The sequence below is a fragment of the Bufo bufo genome, chromosome 1 (assembly GCF_905171765.1).
Source record: "Bufo bufo chromosome 1, aBufBuf1.1, whole genome shotgun sequence".
In the NCBI taxonomy this organism is placed as follows: Eukaryota; Metazoa; Chordata; class Amphibia; order Anura; family Bufonidae; genus Bufo; species Bufo bufo.
The window spans coordinates 713,430,684-713,448,608 of record NC_053389.1 but is presented as its reverse complement, the minus strand read 5'-3'; the positions used below and the strand labels follow the sequence as shown (position 1 = coordinate 713,448,608).

Genomic DNA, 17,925 nt, shown 5'->3' with positions numbered 1-17,925 from the left:
GTGCATCCTAGTCCATCCTTGACAAGGGGGGGGGGGGGGGGCTAAGCTCCCTTCTGTCAACCAACCCAAAGAAACTGATGCATCTCTATCACCGCTGCCCAGAGTGGGATACGAACCCATGCATTCAGAAACGACCTGAACTCAGTGACTTAGACTGTTCGGACATCCAGACCAAACCGTACAGTGAAATGTGTCATGTAGAAAGATGCTTAGAGGATCACCATGCTGACCTGTGAAGACCTACAGGAGGACCATTCAGTGTTTGACACGTACAAACATAATAAGAAAACCCGAATGTCTCCAACAAAACCCAAGGAATAGAGCGTATGTAGAGGGATTACTACTACAGCCCCCCCCCCCCCCTCCAGAAATATAAACTAAGAATGTCATATCATTCTTGGAAGCCCAAATAGTGGTGTTTTTTTTTTTTATACCTCTTCCCAGGTAGAAAGGGGTTTTGTGAGCTCCAGGCCCACTGATCAGGAGGCGATGACACTAGCCCTAAACTAGTAACTTGACACAAGCAGGAACTTAACATGGAGTACTACTTTCAACCGGAAATCACCCAAATATACCGCTCTCATACTCCCAATGTGCATCATACATATATCTAGAAAGAAATAAAAATATTTTTTATTTATTTATTTATATATATATTTATTTTTATATATATATATATATATTTTTTTTTTATTTCCTTAGAAAAACAAAACAAAACCGAATTCGACTGCAGCATAAAAGGTTTTTATTTTATTAATTATGAACTGCAGGAAGTAAACTACTAAACTCCTAAGTTTCTCCTGGGATTCAAACTCACGACCTTTTACATCAGAGGCATAGCATTTACCCACACAGCTATGAGAGCTGTATATAAGCTGAAAGGGGAATTGGGAGAACACCCGGCGGGACTGATGTATACCAAAAAACATCCGCACAAAAGGCCAGCCAATAAACAAGCACAGAATAGAAGCAAGGCTTCTCACGCAGGAGGCTATCAACATACGTAATTAATTTATATATAGATCAAACCTGTGTATTTATTTATATATGTATTTTTATTAAAAATATATATATATATTTTTTTACATTTATTGTAATATATATATTCAAATTATTATTATTTTTTTGTTATCACCTATAAAATTACTTTGTTAAATTATTTATTATTAGTATCATTTTATTTTTTTTAATCACGTTTTATAAAAAAAAATATTTTAAATACATATATATACTCAGTTCCATTTATTAATTTTTTTATAATCCCTTTGTTATCCATTTATTTGTTCATTTTAATGAAATGTAATTTATTTATTTTTTTAAAGACTGATAGGGGTTATGAACCCAAGAACCCTATAATATATTAATTTGGTTATACATTTTTTATTTTTTTTTACTTAACGTATAAACAGAGAAAACCTCCATATATGCTAATGATATCCCGTTGCTCAGGGCTGCACCTGAGTTGCCCAATCTCCAGGAAAAATATGCGTGGGTAACCTACAGGCTCTGTAAACCCACCCTGAAGCCACTGGGCCACTGAAACCATCGAGATCGTTGTTTATCTTTTTTTTTTTTTTTTGCTATTAAGCAGGGACACCGTCTCTACCAGTGATTCTAAATCTGCACAAGAACCACCCTCCCCGCAGTACTCACCAGTCACAGAGAGGGACAGCACCTCCAAAGGAGCGGGTACGGGCTGCTGCGACCAGGCCGAGCCCTGGAGTGACGGTCAGGCAACAGCCTCGTACGGTGTTTGTATAACCAGACTCCTCCAATGCGCCTGACATTCCGTCCTAAAGACGATGGTAAGCGCCACCTGAGGATCTGGAGCGGCCATTTCTCCCGGAAACCCAGGAACGGCGACGGGACTGGCGCATGCGAAAAACCGCACCTGCGTGAAGGGGAGGAAGGGGGGGGGGGGTGGGGCTAACGCCATAATGGACTACAAATAAGACCCAGAGAGTCTCATTGTACGGAAGGGGCTCTGCTCGCAAAGCCGAGACAGTAGGAATACCCCTCAAAAGCCCATAGGCACAGGTGCACCACAATCAGACATGGCAAGCACAAGGGGTTAATCTATAATACTGGACAGGAGACTGGGGGGAGCTACAACAAGCACCACATATAAAAACTCTCCTGCCCAGCAGGCAAACACTGCAGGGGAAGGGGGCGGGGCTAGGCGAAGCGACCTAGCGCCATGGGAGCAAAAGGAGCCCGTCTAAAGCAGCAGGGGGAGGGGTGAGGACTTCATATTGCCCTACATTACCGGGGAGACCAACAATCCCGCCCGACATGCTTAGCCCTAACGACATGGAACAGAAGCTGGGAAAGGGGGGGGCAGAGCCACAGCGCAGCACCACAGACATCTCTAGGATGGGTCGAAAGAAACGGCCCGCACAGCGCACACACGCGGGCAGCTGGGGGATAATAAGAGTCGGGGGGGTTTAGGAGGAGCGACGAGCAGACCACCGGACCTTCGCTGAAGCACTGGAGCCGCATGCATACCGCAGCAGCAGCTCCACAAAGCCCTAGAAGCAGGCACAAGGGAGGAGGATGGCAGGGTAGAGCTCAGGCTGCTCTAACAGAGCACAGCTAACCCTCCCCTCCTCATGTAACTCACCAGGGAGCAGCCAAAAGGGGGGAACCACCTGTGGACTCCTGGTGTGGACAGAACAAAGGGGTATGTACATACCAATCTGCTTCCACTGGCAAGAGAAAGTGCCAGCATCGGGAGGGAGTATATGTATCTCCAGGATCCCCTGAACTGCCCACATCCTGTCTAAGAAGGCTCCCCAGTGCATTAACCCTTAATGGCCCTAAACAACCACCTTCTTAAGCACTAATGTAATGGGGCCAGCTCCCTAAACGCCCTAAGGGGGGAAAGGGGAGGGGGGACCATCAGTCCCAAATCACCCTTCTTATACAGTCGGGTGCTTACCACAATGGCTGTAGGCTCATGCGTCCTTTTGCGGAGGTGACAAACCTGGTCAGTCAAACCCAAGGCAACATCATCGACCTCATCCCATATGCGTTTTTTCTGGAGCGTGCCCTGCGAAGAGTGCTGGATCAGGCCGTAGATGAGCATGAAGAGAAAGAGTTGTGGTCACCATCACCACCAGAAACAGCCTTGTCGTCGTCGATTGCTGGACCTGCGGCAAGGCAGAGAGAGGAGTCTGAAGAAGAGGAGTCAGAGGAGGTGGCTTTGAGGAGGTGGAAGACCAACCACAGCAGGCGTCCCAGGGGGCTTGTTGTCACCTTTCGGGGACCCTTGGTGTTGTACGTGGCTGGGTGGAGGAATTGACCTTCAATGACGTCAGTGAGGACAAGGAACGGGACATGGCTAGCTTGGTATCCAACCTTGTGCAAATGGGGAGTTTGCGGTTGTGCAAATGGACTGTTTGCGGTGCGTTAAACGGGGAGTTTGGTCTGTCATAGTTTGGTCTGTCACTGTGAAGCGGGCGTAACCCTTACACTACCTGATCGATACAACATCATACCTGATGTTTTAAAGCACGTTATTCCAAACAATTTAGGAATGTTAGGTGATTTATGCCCTTTATGGATTAAAACCTGACTCTGCGTCAACTACGTAATTTTCCATGGGAGTTTTGCCATGGATCCCCCTCCAGCATGCCACAGTCCAGGTGTTAGTCCCCTTGAAACAACTTTTCCATCACTATTGTGGCCAGAAAGAGTCCCTGTGGGTTTTAAAATTCGCCTGCCTATTAAGGTCTATGGCGGTTCGCCCGGTTCGTGAACATTTGTGGAAATTGCGAACACATATGCGGAAATTGCGGTTCGCGAACGGAAAATTTTATGTTTGCGACATCTCTATTGGTCAGGTCTAGGTTCAGCAACAGTATGTGCTCCAAGAATGAGGTCAGCTGACTACCTGAACATACTGAATGACCAGGTTATTCCATCAATGGATTTTTTCTTCCCTGATGGCACGGGCATATTCCAAGATGACAATGTCAGGATTCATCGAGCTCAAATTGTGAAAGAGTGGTTCAGGGAGCATGAGACATCATTTTCACACATAGAGTGGCCACCACAGAGTCCAGACCTTAACCCCATTGAGAATCTTTGGGATGTGCTGGAGAAGGCTTTGCGCAGCAGTCAGACTCCACCATCATCAATGCAAGATCTTGGTGAAAAATTAATGCAACACTGAAAGGAAATAAATCTTGTGACATTGCAGAAGCTTATCAAACAATGCCACAGCAAATGCGTGCCATAATCAAAGCTAAAGGTTATTTTTGATGGCGACTTTTTTTTTGGACAGGGAGTGTACATTTCAATTTAAATGAATGCCAGATCCGGCATTCCGGCAACTGATCCAGAATTTTGGACGGAGATAATACCGCAGCATGCTGCGGTATTTTCTTCCTCCAAAACGCCATTCAGTGACTGAACTGAACACATCCTGATGCATCCTGATCAGATTTCTCTCTATTCAGAATGCATGGGGATAAAACTCATCAGGTATTGAGCCCCTATGACGAAACTCTATACCGGAAAATAAAAACGCTAAAGTACCCTTAGTTGTGTGCACCTGCCCACTGTCATCTATACATGAGGTATATTTCCACTGGACTCGGGGGTCGAGTGGAGGGGTGGACCATAGGCGCAAAAAGCGCAACCAGAGTTTTTACAAACCTAATGGTTTGTAAAAACTCTGGTTGCGTTTTTTGCGCCTATGGTCCACCCCTCCACTCGACCCCCCAAGTCCAGTGGAAATATACCTCATTCATTGACCCAGACGGCGGCTTGGCCCCCGCCAAAGGTGAACGCGGACGCAATCGGCAGCACCAACCAGCGAGACGTAATCACTCTTATTCACCTCCATTTCAGTTGCACCGAACAATAGGTGCAGCAACAACAGGTGAGCAGTACCACTCTTCCTGTTTTTGGAGGCTCGTTTTTAACTTATTTACCCTATGAGTGCCTTTTTCTTCCTGTGGCCACATTTTTCTGTCATCTATACAGGGAGAGGTCATTTACATATGGCTGACTCCTTTACTGGCCTGGAAACATCTCTGGATTCGTGATAACAGCCACCCAATGCAAATAACAGAAAGCAAAAATTCATAAATTTTCTGGTGTAAATACATCTAAGCAGTTTACAGAGGGAAGGGGCTCCCTCTGTATCCCATTGGGCCCTCAGCTACTTGGTCACAAGGTTCCAATGGTGACCTTGGCAAATGGAGGCCTAACAATAGCCTGAGAAGTTGCCATGTACAGAAGTCGATTAGACACCACCCGAAGCAGGCTTTCATAGGCGAACTGTGAGTGTAATACTGACAGATAAAGTATACCCAAAAAATTATATATTACACCCAAAAAGTTATATATTACACCCAGAGAGTTACACCCAAAAATAAATCGCTAACTTGTCATGCAAATGGTGTTTGTGAAAAACTTTTACTTTTTTGTACATCACTTTTCTGTTGGGCGGAGGGGGTTTTAACATTTCCGATCAATATAGCATACCCATCAGTAAACTCCATGCATAAAGACCAGACAAAGTAAAAATTGTAGCTTGTGCTAGAGAGCACTACAGCACAGAAACAGGTTCCCAAAATAAGAGATATGTGAAGCATAGAAAGTGAGTCTGATGTAAAACAGGATCCTGGGTGCTGTTTGTGAGTCAAGTAGAAAGTAGAGAAGAGAAGAATGTGGTGCAGAGCACCAAAGAGAACCAGAGCACCAAAGGGAACCAGGTTCAGTAGGCAAATGGCAACAGAAAGTGGAAATGATGTGGGGCAGTGGCAGCCTTCCAATCCATGTGTAGTCTACTTCAGAAAAGTGGAGCCTGCATATTGGTTGCATCACCACCAGATCAGTTGGGCCACTAGTGTGGATAAGAGAGCCAGAGGCTGCATTGACCAGCCAGTCAGTGTGAGAAGCTACAAAGCTTATGGTGACACGTTTCTGCAGTGGAGTTCACCAAAAAGCAGCAGGTACCTGCTGTACTAATGATGTGATTAACTGAGACATGTGGGCATTGTTGTAGACTGTTACACCCAGGGGCCAAAGCGACTACACCGGATTTCTATACTTTTTGGGATCTGGAACCCAACATAGTGATTCACTATTTGGCAGCATCTCTGCACAATGTGCTACTTTCGTCCCTGTTTTGGAAGTCACCAGCACTAAAGATATGAGTATTGGGAAAGAATCTTATTCCTTTTTAAACTGATGTGGTTTACGCAGCAGGCAGAGAGTATGTACAGAAGACATGGTCTCCCAGTGAAATGTTTTCTTTTCCAAAACTCTTTTATGACATATCAATTAGACATATCATAATGGTCTGACCAATTTGGGTCCAGTGCAGGGGTTTCTACATATAGTGCATTCAGAAATTCTTCATACACTTTCACTTTTTTTACATTTTGTTATTTGAGGCCTTGTCCTGAGGCGGGGACGGAGATGAGCCTCCCTAGCGTCAGCCGCATTTTTATAGTTTTGGATAACCCCTTTAATAGGGGTCCCCGGAAAATAAGCTGAACACAAGGTGTCCCACAAATTTAATCTACAGGGGAACCTGTAGTGCCGACATAGGAGAAATGAAGCGTGGCACAGGGAGAAGCCAATCTCTGCTCCAGCTAATTGATGGAGCTTGCAAATGAAGGGAATTTCCTCTATTAACTAAGAAAGTTCTAATAGGGTACCTGAAGATGGCTTTTCTAAAGGTTGCTTAAATATGCATCAACCTGTGACTGAACATGAGATGGTTACATTCTTCTGGCGTGCTAACAGAATGAAACTTTTTCTGCTGATTTTCTGGTGGGAATCCTGTGTCCTTGCTGCAGCATAAAGCCTCATTGTTACCATCTCTCCATCTTCTGGCAGCACAGACACTGAGCTGCTGTTTATCGTATTGTTGTTGGCAGTAATATGCTGCTGGGAGCGAGGGGGATTCCACTGCTGGGCTGTACCAGCTACAGGATGAGGGATGGCTGCACCTTCCTGTCTCAGAGCAGAAAGTCAGTGTCATAATAATATGCATCTCTTACAAAGAATTAGTATGCTGCAGAATATGATAAAATCATTTCTCATGAATGCATATCAAAACCATAACAGTATGTCCACCTTCAATCAAGGTAAACATCTATTTAAAGGAGTTGTGCAAGAATGGGGGTGAACCTCCCAATTGTCATAGGCAGGATCACATCATTACCATCTATTGTACAGCACCACACTACATAGATCTGCAAGTGGTGGCAACCAGTTTTGCTCACATTCTAGGACAGATTGCTGGAAGCCATTGTAAATTCATTCCTGGAGAACCCCTTTAAAAGGAGTCTGTCAACAGTTTTCACCATGATAAACTGCTGACAGCGCTAGGTAGAGGACGGGGAGATGTAACGATTAGGGGGTATGGAACCACTGTGTCAACGAACCAGTATGACTGGGCTAAACCTAAGGCCATTATCCTGGCAGTCCCTGGTATTCACCATTTAATCCCTATAAAGGGATCTAAACTTCACTTCAGCCACTAGGCTGCTACCTTCTGTAGTAGACCTGGTGTGGTTATTAGCTGACCCATGGGGGTCAGAGACACTGGTGAGGGTCAGGCAAAACTTTAGTATGCAACAGGCCAAGGTTAGGGCAGGCAGATTTTGTGCCGATTCGTGGAACAGGCTAAAGGTCAGGGCAGGCAGCAAAGGGTCAATACGGTAATTAGGCACAGTTTAGGTCAGGCAGTGGAGGGTCAGAGTCAGCAATCAGGCAAAGATCAGTGCACTGGTAGATAAACAGAACAGCACACCTGATGCAGGGACTAGAGAGCTAGATACACCTATTGCTCAGGCACCTTTCTTAAGGGAAAGGTGCCTTAAATACCCACAAGTGCCCAGCCAATGACTAATAAAGACTAGGGTGCATGTGTGCTGGCCCTTAAAGAGCCAGGGAGTGCATGAATGCCCTGCTGCACAAGCAAGGAGGCCTGGAAGACAAGCGCAAGCTGTGGCCTGCAACAGTGGTCTCTGGCTGCTGGAGGGCAGAGGAGGGCCATCGGGACCCGACCAATGGGCAAAGGCAGCAGCGACAGCAAGGTGAACCAGTTCCGTGCCTGCAGTTTTTTTTTGTGGAGCATTTATCATCAGGAGTAGTATGAATATAAAGACTGAAGGTGTTGAATGCAGCATGCCATAAAATGTTGATAATTTATTTTCACATACTACAATCCAGGTAGAATAGCTGTCACACCGGTGACAGGTTTTAGAAGGTCTGAAAGATTATCTGCACATTAGTGATCTGACAGCCTCTTTTGGTTTTGGTTTCACTTTGTGTGTTGCTTGTATGTCCACACCTCCTGTTCAGGTGTGGATCATGTGACCTTTACCTCCCCCTATTTAGTCTGACTTTACCCAACACTCCTTGCTCTGGATAGCTTCATTTGGTTGTTGGAAGTGGAGTGTGGTTCTAGTTGAAGTCCTGTTCATCCATCATCCATCAGCCTCAGAAGTTAAGTGTTCCGCTTGTTGTATTTTGTATACCCCCCACCTTTGTTATTTACTAGGCCTCAGCGAGACGCTGGTTCCTTTACCAGGGAAGGAGCGGGTTGTCTCTGCCCTGTCATTACCATTAGGGCATCCGAGGGCCACCAGGGTTTTCTAGGTTCCTGTGTATGGGCATCTCTACCATCGAGAGGTGCCCATACGGATAGGAGTTAGGGCCAGGAGCAGGGTTTTATAGGTGGTGGCCCTTTTCCTTCCCTAGGGGTGAGGCCTAGTGTCTTTTCCCTTCCTTTTTGTTGTCTTTTGGTGTTCTCCCCTACTACATCCGTACATTATCCAGAGCCAATACCGCCATTTTTTGTTCTGACCTATGCAGCTATGGATGCTATGACTGCACTGGTCGAACAGCTGCAAAATCTGACTTTGGAGGTAGCAGACCTCTGTGTGATAGTTTTGCAGATTCAGAGTCCACAGGCTGGTGGGTTCCAGGCCTGCCCTGAACCGAAGGTAGCTCTCAAGGACAGGTTTTCCGGGGGTAGTGACAATTTCATCCGGTTCAGGGAGTCATGTAAATTATACGGTCGGTAGATGAATTCTTTAGAGCCTTGGGTCTTATCTATGATGACCCGGATCGGATCTCTCAGGCCGAGACCAAATTACGGTGTTTGCGGCAGGGAGAGCGTTCTGCGGAGACCTATTGCTCTGAATTTAGGAGATGGGCTACGGATACAGAGTGGAATGATTCTGCTCTCCGTAGCCAATTCTGCCAGGGTCTCTCTGAGAGACTGCAGGACGCATTGGCTTTTCATGAAAATCCTTAGTCATTGGAAGCAGCTATGTCCCTTGCTGTACGTCTTAATAGACGCCTTAAGGGAGAGATCTAGGGGTCCTCACCTTCAGGATATACTGTCCAATAAGGATACTGCTTCCTTTGACACTTATGGTGGAGAGACACAGGTGGTTGTGCCTTGTGATGAGCCTATGCAGTTAGGAGGAGCTACTCCTGGAACTACTGGCAAAAGCTTGGGTCATGTGAAAGGAGTCTGCTTTTGTTGTGGCAAGAAGGGACATTTTGTGAATATTTGTCCGCACTTGCAGCATCAAGGTGTAAACAAAAAGAAAAAAAAGTTTAATCCCCAAATTACTATTGGTAGTGTGGGTGGGGAGCAAGAAAACCTACTTTTGTCTTTTACTTGTAGCACCCGTTTTCTCCTGTCTGCCGAGGTGGCGCTAGAGTCCAAAACTGTGAAAATCAAAGCATTTATCGACAGTGGGGCAGGAGTTAACTTGATTGATGGACAGTTTGTACGCATTCACGGGTTGACTACTAATGCATTAGAGAATAGTATATCTGTCTTTGCAATTGACTCAGCACCTCTCGCCCAAAAATGCCTGTCGCAAGTAGATTTACATCAGGAATCTATCTCCTGTTATGTGTTGGAGGGTCTGCCTGCTCCGTTGGTATTGGGCTTACCATGGTTAAGCAAACATAACCCTAACATCGATTGGCAAGCTAGACAGATTCTCGATTGGAGTGATTTTTGCATGGACAACTGTCTTAATGCATCGTTCTCTAGGGTTAACACTAAAACTGTACCCTCGTTCATTTCTGAATTTTCTGATGTGTTTTCTGAGAGTGGTAATCAGGAGTTGCCTCCGCACCGGGAGTATGACAATCCCGTCAATCATATTCCCGGAGCTAAATTGCCCAAATCTCGGTTGTATAATCTTTCGGAACCCGAAAGAAAGGCTATGCGAGAGTATATCACCGAGAGTTTGGCAAAGGGACATATTAGACCATCCAAGTCCCCAGTGGCTGCTGGATTTTTCTTTGTAAAGAAAAAGGATGGTACCATGAGATCATGTCTGGACTTCCGTGAGCTCAATCGTATTACCGTCCGTGATCCTTACCCCCTTCCTTTGATTCCGGATTTGTTTAGTCAGATTGTCGGTGCCAACGTGTTCTCTAAATTGGATCTGAGGGGGGCATATAATCTGGTAAGGATCAAGGAGGGGGATGAGTGGAAGACCGCATTTAATACCCCTGAGGGTAATTTTAAAAACCTGGTCATGCCCTTTGGGTTAACCAATGCTCCTGTGGTTTTTCAACACTTTGTCAATGACATCTTTTATCATCTGGTGGGGAGGTTTTTCGTTGTATACCTTGATGACATACTAATTTATTCGCCTAATATGGAGACTCATCAGGATCATGTGAGACAGGTGTTACAGATCCTAAGAGAGAATAAGTTGTATGCTAAGATGGAAAAGTGTGTATTTGCTGTACAGGAAGTGCAATTTCTGGGTTACCTGCTCTCATCTTCAGGTTTTCGTATGGATCCCGAGAAGGTCCGTGCCGTGTTGGACTGGGATCGACCCGAAAATCTGAAAGCGCTTATGCAGTTTTGGTGGTTTACCAACTACTACCGTAAATTTATTTTGAACTATTCATCGGTGGTTAAACCTTTAACAGACATGACTAGGAAGGGTGCTGATATTTCTATCTGGTCTGATGCGGCATTGCAGGCCTTTTCTGCTGTGAAAGAATGTTTTGCTTCGGCCCCTATTCTGGTGCAACAGGACGTGTCTCAGCCATTTATTGTTGAGGTTGACGTGTCTGAGGTAGGGGTAGGAGCAATATTGTCGCAGGGTCCTTCACCCAGTAAATGGCGCCAATGTGAATTTTTCTCTAAAAAACTCTTGACTGCTGAAAAGAATTATGATGTGGGGAATAGGGAATTGCTGGCCATTAAGTTGGCGTTCGAGAAATGGCGGCATTGGTTGGAAGGAGCAATTCATCCTATTACGGTAATTACGGATCACAAGAATCTGGCCTACTTGGAGTCGGCTAAGCGACTGAACCCAAGGCAGGCCAGATAATCATTGTTTTTCACCAGATTTAACTTCATCATCACTTACCGACCTGGAGTTAAGAACGTCAAGGCGGATGCTTTGTCACATAGCTTTCCTGGGGGGGTGAGTCTAATGACCCTAGTCCCATTTTATCTGAAGGGGTGGTTATATCCGCTCTTTATCCTGATCTCGAGGCCAGGGTGTTGGAGGCACAGGAGGATGCTCTGGACTCTTGTCCTTAGGGGAAGTTGTTTGTTCCCTCCGAATTACGTCACAAGATGTTCGAGGAACATCACTGTACGGTGCTTGCTGGGCACCCTGGGAGTAGATCGACTGTCGATCTCATCTCTCGCAGATTCTGGTGGCTGGGGTTGCGTAAGTGTATTGAGGACTATGTGTCAGCCTGTGGTACCTGTGCACGTGCTAAGGCGACACATACTCGGCCTTCCGGATCTCTGCTTCCATTGCCCATCCCGTCCAGACCTTGGACCCATTTGTCCATGGATTTTATCACGGATTTACCGAATTCTTCGGGAAAGACCGTGATTCTGGTGGTTGTCGATCGTTTTAGTAAAATGGCACACTTTATTGCATTACCTAGTCTACCCAATGCTAAAACTCTTGCGCAGGTGTTTGTCGACAACATCGTGAAACTACATGGCATTCCCTCTGATGTGGTGTCCGATAGAGGGACTCAGTTTGTTTCCAGATTCTGGAGAGCGTTCTGTACTCGTCTGGGTGTACAATTGTCCTTCTCGAACGGAGCGCACTAATCAGAATCTGGAGAGTTACTTGAGATGTTTTGTTTCAGAGAATCAGGAAGAGTGGTCTTCATTTTTGTTGTTAGCTGAGTTTGCTATAAATAACCGTAGACAGGAATCCAGTGATAAGTCGTTGTTTTTTGGGGCATATGGGTTCCATCCACAGTTTGGTACATTTTCTGGTGCTCATAATTCTGGCATTCCTGAGGAGGAACGATTTTCCTCTTCTTTGTCTTCTATTTGGCGGAAAATTCAAAATAACCTGAAAAGATGGGCAACAGGTATAAGCGTGCGGCTGACAGGAAACGTATAAATGGTCTGGACCTGAGAGTGGGTGATTCTGTGTGGCTGTCTACAAGAAACATTAAACTTAAGGTACCTTCTTGGAAGTTGGGACCAAGATTTATTGGTCCATATAAGAACACTGCCATTGTTAACCCTGTAGCCTTCCGTCTTGAACTTCCTCAGGCATTGAAAATCCATAACGTTTTTCATAAATCGTTGTTAAAGAAATGTGTTGAACCTGTTGAGCCGTCCTCCTTGCCTCCCGCTCCTGTCATGGTGGACGGCAATTTAGAATTTCAGATCAGCAGGATTGTGGACTCCTGAGTTCTCCGGAGATCCCTCCAGTATCTCGTTCATTGGAGAGGGTACGGACCAGAGGAGAGGATGTGGGTTCCAGCGACCGATGTTAATGCTAGTCGTCTGGTGAGAGCATTCCAGAGAGCTCATCCTGATAAGGTCGGTCCTGGGTGCCCGGAGGTCACCCGTAGAATGGGGGGTACTGTTTTAGAAGGTCTGAAAGATCATCTGCACATTAGTGATCTGACAGCCTCTTTTGGTTTTGGTTTCACTTTGTCTGTGTGTTGCTTGTATGTCCACACATCCTGTTCAGGTGTGGATCATGTGATCTTTACCTCCCCCTATTTAGTCTGACTTTACACAACACTCTTTGCTCTGGATAGCTTCATTTGGTTGTTGGAAGAGCTGGAGTGTGGTTCTAGTTGAAGTCCTGTTCATCCATCCATCAGCCTCAGAAGTTAAGTGTTCCGCTTGTTGTATTTTGTATTCCCCCCACCTTTGTTGTTTACTAGGCCTCAGCTAGATGCTGGTTCCTTCACCATGGAAGGAGCGGGTTGTCTCTGCCCTGTCATTAGCATTAGGGCATCCGAGGGCCAGCACAGGGTTTTCTAGGTTCCTGTGTATGGGCATTTCTACCATCGAGAGGTGCCCATACGGATAGGAGTTAGGGCCAGGAGCAGGGTTTTATAGGTGGTGACCCTTTTCCTTCCCTAACGGAGAGGCCTAGTGTCTTTTCCCTTCCTTCTTGTTGTCTTTTGGTGTTCTCCCCTACTACATCAGTGACACTAGCACTCTTGTTAACATAGTGGGGTTGAAACATGTCGGCTCTGAAATGTTCCAGAGATAAATAAATAAAATTTCCCAGGGCGCAAGAAAGCCGACCACAATCCAGTCTAGGTGGTAATGGTAAAGATGATACTTTATTGCAGAAGTACAACGCGTTTCGGGGAGTAACTCCCCTTCATCATGTACAGAACACTGCAAATTAAATGTTAACAGGAGTGCTATTGTACCTGGATTTTAGGGCTCATGCACACAACCATTTATATTTTGCAGTCAGTACATGCAGTTTTACTGCCACATGTGACACACTGGCCCACTGAGACCCCTTCACCCACATAGAGTAGGCTCTACTGGTGTTGTTATCAATTTAGCATTTTCACAACTGTTGGGACAGCAACCCCTCTAAGGAAAAGTGGCATCAAAGCAGACAAAGTTAAATGAAAAAAAAGCTTTAATGATTTTTTTTTCTTCACAGAGCGATAGTCATCACAAAATAATTTATATGCATAGGAAATCTTTTGTAAAAAAAAATTGTAGAAATATTGTGCCCCGTTTATGTAGTCTATGTACAGATGTGCCCACCCTCTCTTTTCCTTGAATCTGGTTAAGGACTGAAGAAACTATTTCAACACAATATTGTGACATGGTAGCAAAACCCTTGACAGACTGCAATTCACAACACAACCACTGGGTGGCCATACACAGACACATATAGAATATACAATATAGACACATCTTGCGAAATTGTGTTTTTTTTCTAAAGCTGGTCAACTTGCGCCATACATCTAAGGATATGGTGCACCAAGAGGAAAGTTATGGAAAGACACATCTGAAATTACAATAAACTAATGAGTTGGCAAAAAAGAATGTGTACATACTTGGTAGTAGTCACGTTTCAAGACCATCTCATCAAGAAAAATTAAACTATCTCCAGTAGGACATTTCCCACAGTGAAAACAATGGCAATGGCAGACTATGGAATCCCAGACATTTAGTTGAGTCTTTCCCAGCTGTTAAACTGGATCTGAACCAGCAGAAATGAACAGCACCAGCTGAATGAGATCCAGGGCCAAAATCCACTCCTGGCACCAAATCTAAATAGAATGTGTAATTTGGTGCCAGACTGGTAACCAGTTACCATGAAATACACAGAAAACAATGCAATGTAAGTCTCAGGGTCAGCAGACTGCATCTCATTAGATTACTTATGTGTATTACACTATTCATAAAGCCTTTACAGCTAAGGCATGCTTCTAGCAAGAGGCAAAAGTAGAATTCCAAGGGACTCTTCTAGTAATGGTTCAGACTGTACATCTTATTCTTTCCAGCTCAAAGCTAATCACTTCCTAAGCAAGATGTTTTTATTGTACATTATATGTACTTACTGTAATCTAGAAAATCAATAGTACAAAATGTACTAATTTGGTTAGTAGAATTCAGTTCTGCTTGAAACCTTGTCAGATCCCCCTGCACTTAAAGGGATTGTTCTATGAAGGCAAATAATTTCCATATTACCTATTAGGGTATACACAGTAGATGTCATAAAGGAGGAAATACTCCTCTTGGGACTCCTCTATTACCCAGAGAGCAGTGGGTGCAGAGGTAGCAGTCGCTACCGGGCCCAAGAGCCTGAGGGGGCCCAAAGACCCTTGTGCTGCATAAGAAAACACCCGTATTATAGAAAGTGCATGCTGGTCAAGTTACACCTCTGGCTGGAGGGAAGGGGTTAGGTCAAGAATTTGGAATGTTGGGGGAGCCGTTTCAATTTTTGCCTCAGGCAGCATGAAGGCTATGTGCTTCCCTGCCCCTGGCTACATAGTACTGAGGGAAGGGGGGCCCAAGCTGAACTCTTGCACCAGGGCCCATAGGCTGTTAGCTACGCCCCTGCCAGAGAGTGTTGCTGCTACCCACACATTACATTGTTGGCTATGGCAGGAAACATGTGTGGTTAGTTGCACCTTCTTTGATGATTACATCTGGTCACTGAGGGTTTCAGAAGCAGATTTTTGAGGCCATCTTCAATATATAAAGGGGTTGTTTTGATAAGACAGCAACACAAGATCTGATATTTAGTGGTGATTGTAAAACCTTAAAACTAAGGTGATGTTCACACATGTGTAGGAGGCTCCATTAACCATCTTACGAGACCTAATGACAAGAATAGCGCAGCATGCAGCGCTACTTTCGCTGTCCAAACTCCTGAAACCACAATCATACCCCTACTTTGCATTGGCGCTCCCTTGGAACTAGCAGTTGGACATTCTGACTGAAGGCTCTTCAAATGCATTTTACTATTGGTAATATTCTATTACTGCACTTCCAGTATAGCAGTGTTCCTCAACTCCAGTCCTCAGGGCCCACCTGATTTGAGAATATCCCACAGAATGAATACCTGTGGTAAGTTCTGATGCATGGACACTAATGATATCACCTGCTTAATACTAAGGAAATCCTGAAAATATGACTGGAAAGTGGGCCCTGAGGACTGGAGTTGAGGAACATTGCTGTAGAGCACAAACATACATATATTGCGATGTATTTCCTTGTGCTGTTCCACAATAATTAAAGGGAATTAGTCACCTCCATAGTAATCCAAGTCAAGTGTCAGATGTGCTCTATTGTCCTGATCACAATGCTTTCCCTCCCATCCCGATAAATGCCTGCATTCATGGGAAATAACTGATTATTGCATATGCACAGGAGCTGTTTGGTGAAACGAGGGCATCAGCGTTGCACCTCATTCCACCAAAAGCTTGACTTCTTATCACTTCGAGCCTTGCCGCCCCCCTCGGGGCCAGGGAAGGGCCAGACAAGGGAGAGGTAATCTCGCCAGGCCCTGTGTTGCATGTGTGTCGGTGCTTCAGGAGTCGTGCATGCACAGTGCAGCCCTGTTGCTCGCTAGGGCTGAAGTCATCTGTACTACGCAGCCATGGCACGTGTGCACCAATTTCTAAAGCACTGGCACATATTCAAGTATTGCAATGGTGGTGTCACGACTGTGACTGATCCAGACAGGTCTGGGAGGAGAAGGTCGCAGCGACTTGCTACTCGCGATAGCTTGTGAGTTTGCTCCGTGGTTCAGGGTATGTCATCTGGGTTTTGCCTTGTGAACCTTTTTGTCCTGACTGGGAGTTTGTAGGCATCCTTCTCAGGTGAGTCCTGTCTGCCACTCCCAGATACTATATTAGTTTCACTTTCACTTGCAGTCATTGCCAGATATAGTCCTTACTTCCAGTGCTACTCTGACCTTGGAAGGAGATCGTTTGATGGTGTTGCTGTGGAGCTCTTGTCCGGCGTGGACTGTCGTGTTTGGGATCGCCTTCTCTGCTCGTGACTGGATAAGTCTATCTCTGCTGTTGTTTGTTTGTTGCTGTCTTCCCCTGTTGTTTTCCTAGACGTGAGTGATGGTGACTAGCGCTCCCATCGGCCTTTCCCCAGTCCAGTCTTGTTAGGGCGACTGAGGGTTTAGGCATCCTGCTCGCCGCACGGGTTCACACCCCGTCTAGGGTATCAGGGCAGACAGGTGCCAGCTTAGGGTTAGTCAGGGGTGGCCATTCTATTTCCCATCCGTAGATTAGGGTCCCCCTTCCCCTCCGTCTGGTGCGACACGACTGCTGCTGGGTTAGCGGTCGTGACAGGTGGCCCATGCAGGCCGGGTGCCATCTCTCATCTGTCTTCCTCTCCTCTGTCGGTTGTCAATGGTAACTAGAAAACCTAAAACTCAGGCACCTAGGGGAAGGTGCCTTCAATAATCAGAAATGTCCAGCCATTGGCAGGATGAAACTAGGGTGCTCGCTGGCCAGCTAGGAAGCATGCGCATGCCCTAGCGATAGGCCGGGAGGCCTTCACTGAGAAGCATAGGCTGCGGCCTGCAGGAACCACATGGAACGCCGGCTGCCAGAAGTATGCTTTTTTGTTGGTCTGTCTGCGTACTGACCTCTGCCTGTTTACTGACTCTGTATCTCAGCTTGTCACGGTGGAGTGATCCAGCTAATAGACGATCATAAGGCGCATAACCACAACCCGATGCAGGATACAACAAAGTATATTATGAGATAACGCGTTTCGGGGTCTCGACGACCCCTTTATCAAGTCTACAAGGAACATAAATAGTAAAAAATATAGTAGAAAATAAATAGTAGAAAATATATGTATGTATAAAAGTCGTATATAGAATTTGATATATAGAGATCTATGGATATATACTTGCATGAATAAATAAATACATAGGTAAAATAGAACACTTAATTGAGTGGGCAAATACATCAATGAGTGTAAGAAAGTATATATAAAAAGAGATCTGTAGGTATATGCTTATGTACATAAATAGATAGATGAATAAGTAAAAATTAAAATACTTCATTGAGTGAGTAAATACATCAATAACATAAATTCATCAGTAAATATATATAATAATAGTGTATACATAATTCATTATCCACATAACTAATGTATACATAATTCAATATGACGAGACGTTT

At 45.2% G+C, this 17,925-nt stretch overlaps 1 long non-coding RNA gene across 1 annotated transcript; it reads left to right on the top strand.

Moving 5' to 3' along the window:
• Positions 1-15,213: 15,213 nt before the first annotated feature.
• On the top strand, positions 15,214-17,787 carry LOC120985999. Its single transcript, XR_005775625.1, has 2 exons — positions 15,214-16,428; positions 17,083-17,787. It is a non-coding gene; the product is annotated as an uncharacterized LOC120985999 (long non-coding RNA).
• The last annotated feature ends 138 nt before the right edge of the window (positions 17,788-17,925 follow it).